We start from the raw sequence: 8,422 nt of genomic DNA, 5'->3' as shown, positions 1-8,422 counted from the left end.
CTCTAAGGATAAATTATAAGCCACATTAAATTCCTATTAATAGCTTTTCAGAGAATACCCTCCTAGAAACCACTCTGGTATCTATACTTACTTTTCAGGGTGCAAGGATTGATGGGGGGCCAGGGGGCGTGTAAATGGGAAATCATGGTCATGTTAGTGAAATTAGAGCCTACTTTTGATGTCAGGGTGTGGAGGGTTCCTTGTTTAGCCTCCATCCTCCCTGGGGGCATCAGAATTCCCAAGAGGTAGGTGTGTAGGCATGTAAGTTCTATCCTTCTGGATAGGAATTCCAGGAGGGCTTTGTAGGCAAGAACAGCTGCTCTAAATAGAGTCAGACTGCTTTGTCTCTAAGGGCTGGAAGAAGGACCGGACCCAGGAAAGTGAAGCCTAGAGAAGGGGCCCCATTCTTTATACCTGAAGCCATACAGCAAGGTGCTGGCAGGATCCAGGCTAGATGCCATGATTTCTCCCAGTCTAGACCAGGATCTTTCTAGTAACACCAGCTGCCTTGAATTCTCTACTGGCTGGCTTCAATGTGGGGAATCGTTATCCTGCTGCCAGCCCTGAGGTTTGTTCCCAATCTTGGGTCAGTGTCCGGGTTTGTGACCCCACTGTGATGGAGGAACAGAGTGGGCGGCCAGCTGTATGTGGGCACCTCCAACGTGCCAGGCACCGTACTAGGCTCCCAAGCGTCTAGCACAGCATGTACTGTTTTATTTGTGCTGCACCCAAGCACTCTGATGGAAGTTTCCCTATTTCCATTGTCATGGGAAGGAGCTAAGTAATGTGTCCAGCATCGGTCAGCTGAAAAGTGGCTCAAATTTGGCCTGTGACGACAGAGCCAATTCTCTTCACTTAACCTGTGAATGAGAATCTTCAGGAGAAACTGAGCCCTGACATTTCTGTGAGGTTAGGGAGAAGCTGTTAGGACTAGGCTGGACTGGGACATCTGCCCACTTGGGAGAAACAGGGCTGTCCCATGGGGACCCTTGTGTCCTGTGGCTTCCAGACCCTGGGGTTAGGGTGGTGTGTGGCAGGAGGGTAACTAAGGGATCCTGCCAGCAGGGCTGAGGGGGCCTGGATGCTTCTCCTCCCTTGGTTCCAGGAGCCATGACCTCGCCTGGTACCACAGCTGTGGTGAGCAGTGGTGTGAGATCACAGCCCCAACCAGGCCTGCGTGCAACCCCCAGATGTTGGACCCTAGAGGCCAGGTGGGTGGAGGGTAGATGTCTGTAATTGCCAGGGCCCAGCATTGGGGGGCTCCTGAGTGCAGCTTGCGGCGGTGATGCTGGTTAAGTCAGTCTCCTCTCTCCCTCTCCCTCTCTCTCTCTCTCTCTCTCTCTCTCTCTCTCTCGCCTCAAGGCCCATGTGGGGCCTCTGAGGAGGAGGGCTTGGCCTTGGGAGGAGATGGCCTGGCCTCTGCAGACCGCCTCTGTTGTCAGAAAGGGGCTGGGTCCACCCTGCCGCATCCTCCCACCCTGCCCTCCCCTCCGCCCCCCTCCACCTTATATAATGGCACATTATACAACATCACAAAGCAGGTGGTATTTTTAAAGACAGCAAGTGAGCATTTTTTTGGCCTAAATTTGGGAATGAAACAGATGGATTTTTAAGACTCTGGGCTTTTCCTATGAATAGTAACCGTTGTTCTCTGCTTTTAAACACCAGTTTCAAGACCACCTCCAGCAACCAATCAGCACTCTATTTAATTATAACAAAATTCTTAGCTCTGTCTGATGCTGCTTGGACAAGTGGGGGGCACTGGATCAATTTCTGGAGCCAGGCAGACTTGCCAACAACAATTTTCCTTTTCCCAGAGGGCCTCCGAGGCCTGGAGCAGGTTCCAAGTCCTTCCTCTCGGGCCTGCTCAGCGTGGGCTCCCTGACAGCGAGTTTGAAAAGGGTTATAGAGAGGCAGATAAATGCCCGGCTTGTTGCAGCCTTCCCGGACAGCACCGACCCCGCGCCGGTGAGCTCATGCCCGCCTCATTAGGGTCGGTGCCAGATTTTTTCCATTAACAGGTAATTGAGTAGAAACTAAAATAAGCGAAGTTTGTTTCATCCCTTGGATTTTCTTGCTGGGGTTTGAAAGAAAAACACTTTAGCTTCGTTAGTGGAGGAGTGTCCTTGAAAACGTATTTATGTTTTCCAAGTGATTTGTCACTTGCTGGGTGTAATTAGCTCGTTCCCTGGGCCTCTCCCTCCTTGTTTTTATTCTTTAAGGGCCACAATATTCGGAGAATAGCAGCTGGTTTCCTGGGCCCCTGGTCGGCGGACACCCTGTTTTCATAGCGGATGTGTAAGTATGTTCTGGTCTGTAGTCGAGAGCTGATCTTTCTCTTCTCTCTCTCTCTTCTCTCTCTCTCTCTCTCTCTCTCTCTCTCTCTCGGGCGCACACACACACACAATTCTCTCTCTCTCTCTCTCTCTCTCTCTCTAGAAAACCACCCGTAGAAGCCTGTTGCTCACACAGCCTCAGCGTGCAACCCCCAAAGCCCTGCTCTCAGGCTTGCCGGCCCCCCACCCTGGGCTGTGCGCTCGTCTTCACACGACCTCCAGGTAGGTGGCGGCCCTGGCTCGGGGGGCGGGCAGGGAGCCAAGTCTGTTTGTTTGTTTGTTTTTCTTTGCTGCTTGCTTTATGCGTGCCCCACCCAGCTTCTAATTTCACAAGGGACTATTCCAGAACAGATGTCGAGTGAGGCCTGATGCCTTCCTGCTTCCATCTTCCTGGCTCCTGTCTCAAGCTGGTCTGTTTGCAGTTTCTTGAAGATTCCCCATCACCCCCTGGTCTGAGGTTCTCCATTAAGCCTAGAGCTTTCCGATGGTGTTAGTTTGGGGGGTGGAGGAGGGAGATGAGAAGGCGCACGAGCTCCGTGCTTTCCGAGTATTCATTTCACATGGGGCATCAGAGAATCATGGCCCTATTTCGGTTGTGGTCCCCACTGAGATTCCAGTAAGCCCTAACGGCCGTCACCCCAAAGCCAAGGTATGTGCTTGAATAGCGACAAGCCCCTGCATGTGTTCTCAGTCGTCTCAGGAGCCCCCGAGGTCCCCACGATAAGCATCACTCCGGCAGGCATGCAGGGCCAGTGAATCAATATAATTAAAGCAAAATTTTTCCAGAATCCTTCACCCTTTCACACACCTGAGAAGTCTTTCTGAGTGAAAGAAGTCTCCAGAAACGTGTCATTTGGGGATGAACAAACGTAGCTCATGTGCCTGTGTTCATTGGGCATTCAAGCCCTAGTGATAATAACCATAGCTAACAGGTTTACATCCGTTTTTGTGCCAGGGCAGGGCGCCCTTCTAAGTGGGATGGTGTGGATTCGGTCCCTGCCGCCCGCCCGCCCGCCCGCCCGGAGCGAACATTCCAGGGGAGGGTGTGGAGGCAGACAATGAGCCAGTAAACAAAAGGGCCACTTGAGATTCAGTAAGTGCTGCGGGGAACCAAACCCAGGCACAGGCCGGGCGGTAACGGTAACTCGGGAGGGTCACAGGGTCACGGAAGGCCGCTCCAGGAGGTGTTCTATTCACCCCAGGTCGGAAAGGGGAGAAGGGATTCTGTGTCTCTCAAGTGTAGTGCTGGAAGCCGGCTCCCCCAGAGCCTCAGGTCACCGTGCGGGAGGCCTCCCGAAGCTCTGGCCGTGGTTCCATTTCGCAGCCGAGCACACCGAGGCCAGGAGGGACCCAAGCACGGGGGCCGGGAGAGTGGGGGGAGCCGGAACCCGAGCCAGGCCTCTCACATCCCCAAGCCTGCGCTCTTCCTCCTTATAAAAATAGCTCCTCTGAAACATCATTTAAGTACCCGGGAACTCACTTGTTTTAAGTGTACAATTCAGTGACTTTGAGGAAATTTACAGAGTTGTGCAACCATGACCACAATTCAATTTTAGAACATTCTCATCACCCCACAAAGGTCCCTCTTTTCCCCGCGCAGTCATTCCCTGTTCCCACGCCCAGCCCCAGGCAACCACTCATCGATGTGTTCGCTCGCTCTCGCTCTCTCTCTCTCTCTCTCTCTCTCTCTCTCTCTCTCTCTCTCTCTCTCTAGACGCACCTTTCTTCTCATGTCACAGCCATGGAATCCTACATTGGCCGGCCTCTGGTGTCCGGCTTCTCCCACTTGGCACGGGGGAGTCCTCCTCCTTCCAGTGTCATCCACACGTTCCCCAAGGGGAAGAATTCAAGGTCGTGAAAAGTCTCCCCAAAGACAGAATTCTATACTAAGGAAGACGATTTTGTTGGGGAGAGTTGAACTTTGGAGATTGGTTGAACAAACCATTGTTAATCTGAATTTTTTTTTTTTTTGCCCCCAAGAACCGGTTTTCTCGCCCTCGGGGTTAGGTCATCCCATGGAGAATGAGGCTTAGCATACTGTTTCTGAGGCCCGTCCCTGTCACAGCGTGTATCCGAAGTTCTGTCCTCTTGAGCCTTGTGTGGCACGCCTTCCAGGGCATGCTCCACAGCATTTTCCCCTCCATCCACCGGTTAATGGGCTTTGGGGTTGTTTCCACTTTTCGGCTATCCGCGAACGCCACACTGCCCCACTCAGCCTGCTCCCCATTGGAGGAAGAGCCAGTGCATCTCAGCACTGCTTCAGGAGGATGAAGTGCTCAGTGCCTCAGTTCTCCCGTCCGCAGACCGTGGGTCATGACCCCCAGGGCGTGGGGCTGTTGTGCAAGGGTCTGCCCTAATACTGCCCCGTGCCCGGCGGGTGGCAACAGCTGGGTCAGTGGGTGTCAGCGGCCCTCCCCACTCCCCTCTTCCTCCCACGGGGAAAGGTGCCCCCTTGGAAATCTCGCCCATGGCCTTCCTCCCAGCTCCAGCTTCAGTCTGTGTCTTCCCGGATTATGTAATGTCTGACATGATTATTTTCTCCTTATTCCCTGGTGTTATTCAGGTCAAACCCAGCATTGTTCCTTAACAGGAATTTCAAGTATTTCTCTCTTCTTGGCACTTGTCTTCTGGTCTCAGTGGTTGACACATTTCCAGAGACCAATTGATATCATCTGCTGCTTAGAAACTAGGCCTCCTGGGGGATGGGGCAGGGTGGGAAGGTTGCATGTCGCTCTTGCAGCAAAATGAGCACTGGACAGTGAGTCCAGAGATTAGGTTTTGTACCCAGCTGGGCTGAGTGGCCTGGGCCAAACCCCAGAGGCATTTGAATTAACTTTTCCTTGCTGCAAAAGGCATCCTCACACATGTCGGCCTCACACAATCACAAAGAGCAAATGAGAAACTGACTTTGAAAGTGTCTTGTAGATGGTGAAGCCCTTAGGAAAAAATAGGTGTGCTAGATCCCCACTGTTGTGTCGTGGTCTGCCTGGTGATGCTCTCCTGTTTGGGGGTGGGTAGGGAGGGGGGGTAGGTGTGACCACAGAGCGCTGGACAGCTCCCGGTGCCCAGGGTCTCAGGCTCATGCCTCTTCCCCTTAAGATCTGAAAGAATTTGGGGCACCTGGGTGGCACAGTTGGTTAAGCGTCCGACTCCTGATTTCGGCTCAGGTCATGATCTCGGGGTCCTGAGATTGAGCCCGGTGTCAGGCTGCGTGCTCAGCATGGAGTCTGTTTGGGATTCTCTTTCCTTTTGCCCCTCCCACTCGTGCTCGCTCTTGCTCTCTCTCAAATAAATAAATACATCTTTAAAAAAAGAAATGATCTGGGGTGCCTGGGTGGCTCAGATGGTTAAGCGTCTGCCTTCGGCTCAGGTCATGATCCCAGGGTCCTGGGATCGAGTCCCGCATCGGGCTCTCTGCTCCTTGGGAGGCTGCTTCTCCCTCTGCATCTCTCTCTCTCTGTCTCTCATGAATAAATAAATAAAATCTTTAAAAAAAAAAAAAAAGAAAAAAGAAACGATCTGAAAGAATTTGATGTGGGTACCTGGCCCAGTGTATCAGGAGAAGAGGGACACTCTGGAACTGGACTGAGTGAGCCTCACCTAAGAGAGTGTATGCCCTTGTAAGCTCCTAGGTAGTGAGGGCCGGGGGAATGCCCAGTAAAGGCAGATGGGTAATAGCCACGTCCCCTGTGCACTTACATTTTCCCCCACTTCTGGCCTCCTCGGTCTCGTCCCTCACCCCGCCTCCCTGCCATTTTCCTGTTTTCCACTGACCAGACCTGGGTAGTAGGGGCAGGTGGGTGGGACCGTTGGGTCAAAAAGGACCCTTTCCTGGGAACTACCAAGCATCGTGATTAGGAAGAACTCTGATGCCAGCCAGCCTGGGTCTGGGCCCTCGCTGGGGCTTCCTGGCAGGGCAGGGTGGCCAAGGGAAGGAACCGCTCTAAGCCTTGGTTTTCTTGGCTGCAAAATGGGACTAAGACACTGCCTACTTCTGGGAGGCTCAGATGAGATTAAAGTGCTCTGGGCCAGTGTTTGGCACTTGGGGGTCTATTCCATGAACCTTAGCTATTATTTCTGCTGTCTGGGGCAGGAGAGAGAAAGACCTGACCAAGTGTAGCCTTCTAGGAGGGAGAAGCAGTTGTCTGAATGATGTATTTTTGGAAGGTCATCAGATGACTCAAATTTGCAGCGCACTCCCAACACCTGACATCCCCCATGAGAATCTTTTATTATGCCTCCCCCCTCCCAGTGCGAATGCGGTCAGCCTCTCAGACTCCTATTCAAATGCAGACACCTCACAGAAGGGCTCACAGCTTCAGAGAGATAGGCTGTGTGAGTCCCAAAGGGAGGTGATGTCCCAGAGCCAGGAATTTGTCCCTCCTGGTCCCCATTTCTGAGCAAGCAGGAGGGTCAACTTTCTGGTCTTGAATTATCCCGATTAAAGGCAGACATTAGATCAGATTGTTCATATTGTCTTAGAGTTGGAGGAGTTCACATTGTCTTAGAGTTGGAAATGATTTTTTTCCTAACACCATATTTTCTTCTAGAAAGAAAGAGGAAAAAAGGATGAGTGAATGTGTGCGTGAATATGGGGTCAGGACACTCAGAAGCTCTCATACTTTTATACTGTTTATCTTCAAAGCAAGTCGCCATCCCCTCTCTTCTCCCTTGTTTGAGAGGGAAAGTGGCTTGGTCCACTGACCAAGGGGTTAGGCCAGACCATTCCCCGGCCAGTGCACTGTGTGGGGGAAAGCCCTGACTTGTAGCATTTTCCAATTGCTATGGTGTAAATATTCGACTAGAGCCAATTTCTATCTATCAATGCGACCCCATTGTATATAGAATTGGGGAGAGATGCTCATAAGCATGCCATTAGTACAGTATTTCTAACATATAGATCTAATAGACATACGTGACCTCAGAAGCGTAGATAATAGTAAAATAAGTGATGAGTTTTGGATGTTTCTCACCTTTGCTGTTAATATAATTTATTTGGTTGTTAAGTTTACATAGCTTTTAAAAACCAGCTTGCGGCACACGGAAGGATGACCGTGTGAGGAGCACAGGCTGAGAAGCCTCAGGGGTCACTAACCCTGCTGGTATCTTGATCTTGGATTTCCAGCCTCCAGAACTGTGAGAAAATAAAGTCATCTTGTTCAAGTGGAAAAACAACCCAAAACAAAAAAACTGGCTTCCAGAATTACTGGAAATGTAACAATCAGCTCTCACAGGCCGGGATGAGCTGGATTCGGTGTACTCCTACCTTTAAACCGTGGGCCGGTAGGAGTCCACGGGAGCTCCTCAAACCAGCTCGACGCCTTGCCCTTGCTCCTCTCTGGTGTCCCAGTTAGAGGACACCCGCGCTGCAGGCCCGGCCAAGATGGCCGCCCCCATTGGCCGTCCTTTGAGTCCCGAGCGTGAATGGGAAGTAGCCAGCCCGCGAACGCTTCTTTGCCGGGCATCACCTCCTCCAAGGAAGTTGGGCTTGTCCCGCCTGAGTCTGGACCGCTTCAGAAAGAAGACTCGAAGATCCTCACTTTTCAGCCTGTTCACCACTTGCAAAAATTCTGGCAACTCTCACAAAGGCAGGTTCATGTGAAAGGAAAAGTATTTAGAGGTCCAAAGACATCAGAGTGGGGGATTCCACTTCCCTTCAGGGATACCGAAGAGACGTTCCAGAGGCCAAATCCATTCTCTGGACTTCCTGTCAGGGGAGCAGGGCATTGTGGGTAACCTCCTCCCAGAATAAGAAGCGAGGTCAGGGCCGAGGCCCCATGCCGGCTTGCCGCCGGCTTGCTTCTGTGCTCGGTGCCGGGCCGGGCGGTAGAGATAGCCCGCGGGGGGCCGTTCCTTTCAGCCGCCTCTCTCCCGCCTCACCCATGACTCCCTTGGGCTTCTGCCGGCTCCAGGGGAGCCCACGGAGCATTATCCTGGAAGAAAGCCGTTAGGGCTGAATGAACGGCGTCCGCTTTCTGAAGGAGCCGCTCTGCTGCCCCGATGACTGCCTGGCTCCTGGCCCTGGGCCATTGTGGGAGGACAAAGCTGACACACACAACAATCCCACGACAATCTCCTCTCAGCCC

General features: G+C 52.3%; 1 long non-coding RNA gene across 17 annotated transcripts in view; it reads left to right on the top strand.

Annotated features, from left to right (window-relative positions):
* The first annotated feature begins 1,728 nt into the window (after window positions 1-1,728).
* The window catches only part of LOC118521048 (uncharacterized), a 119,044-nt gene continuing 112,350 nt past the window's right edge, over window positions 1,729-8,422 (top strand). For 6 of the 17 annotated variants that reach the window (XR_004909957.2, XR_013449623.1, XR_004909956.2 and 3 more), the window contains exons 1-3: window positions 1,734-2,021; window positions 2,223-2,298; window positions 2,440-2,558. This is a non-coding gene — a long non-coding RNA (uncharacterized LOC118521048). Of the gene's footprint in view, window positions 2,022-2,222; window positions 2,299-2,439; window positions 2,559-8,422 lie in introns of all 17 variants that reach the window. The other 11 variants (XR_004909947.2, XR_004909950.2, XR_004909949.2 and 8 more) reach the window with 4 other exon arrangements.

Source organism: Halichoerus grypus, chromosome 7 (assembly GCF_964656455.1).
Source record: "Halichoerus grypus chromosome 7, mHalGry1.hap1.1, whole genome shotgun sequence".
Lineage (NCBI taxonomy): Eukaryota > Metazoa > Chordata > Mammalia > Carnivora > Phocidae > Halichoerus > Halichoerus grypus.
This window is presented reverse-complemented; position numbering and strand designations above follow the sequence as displayed.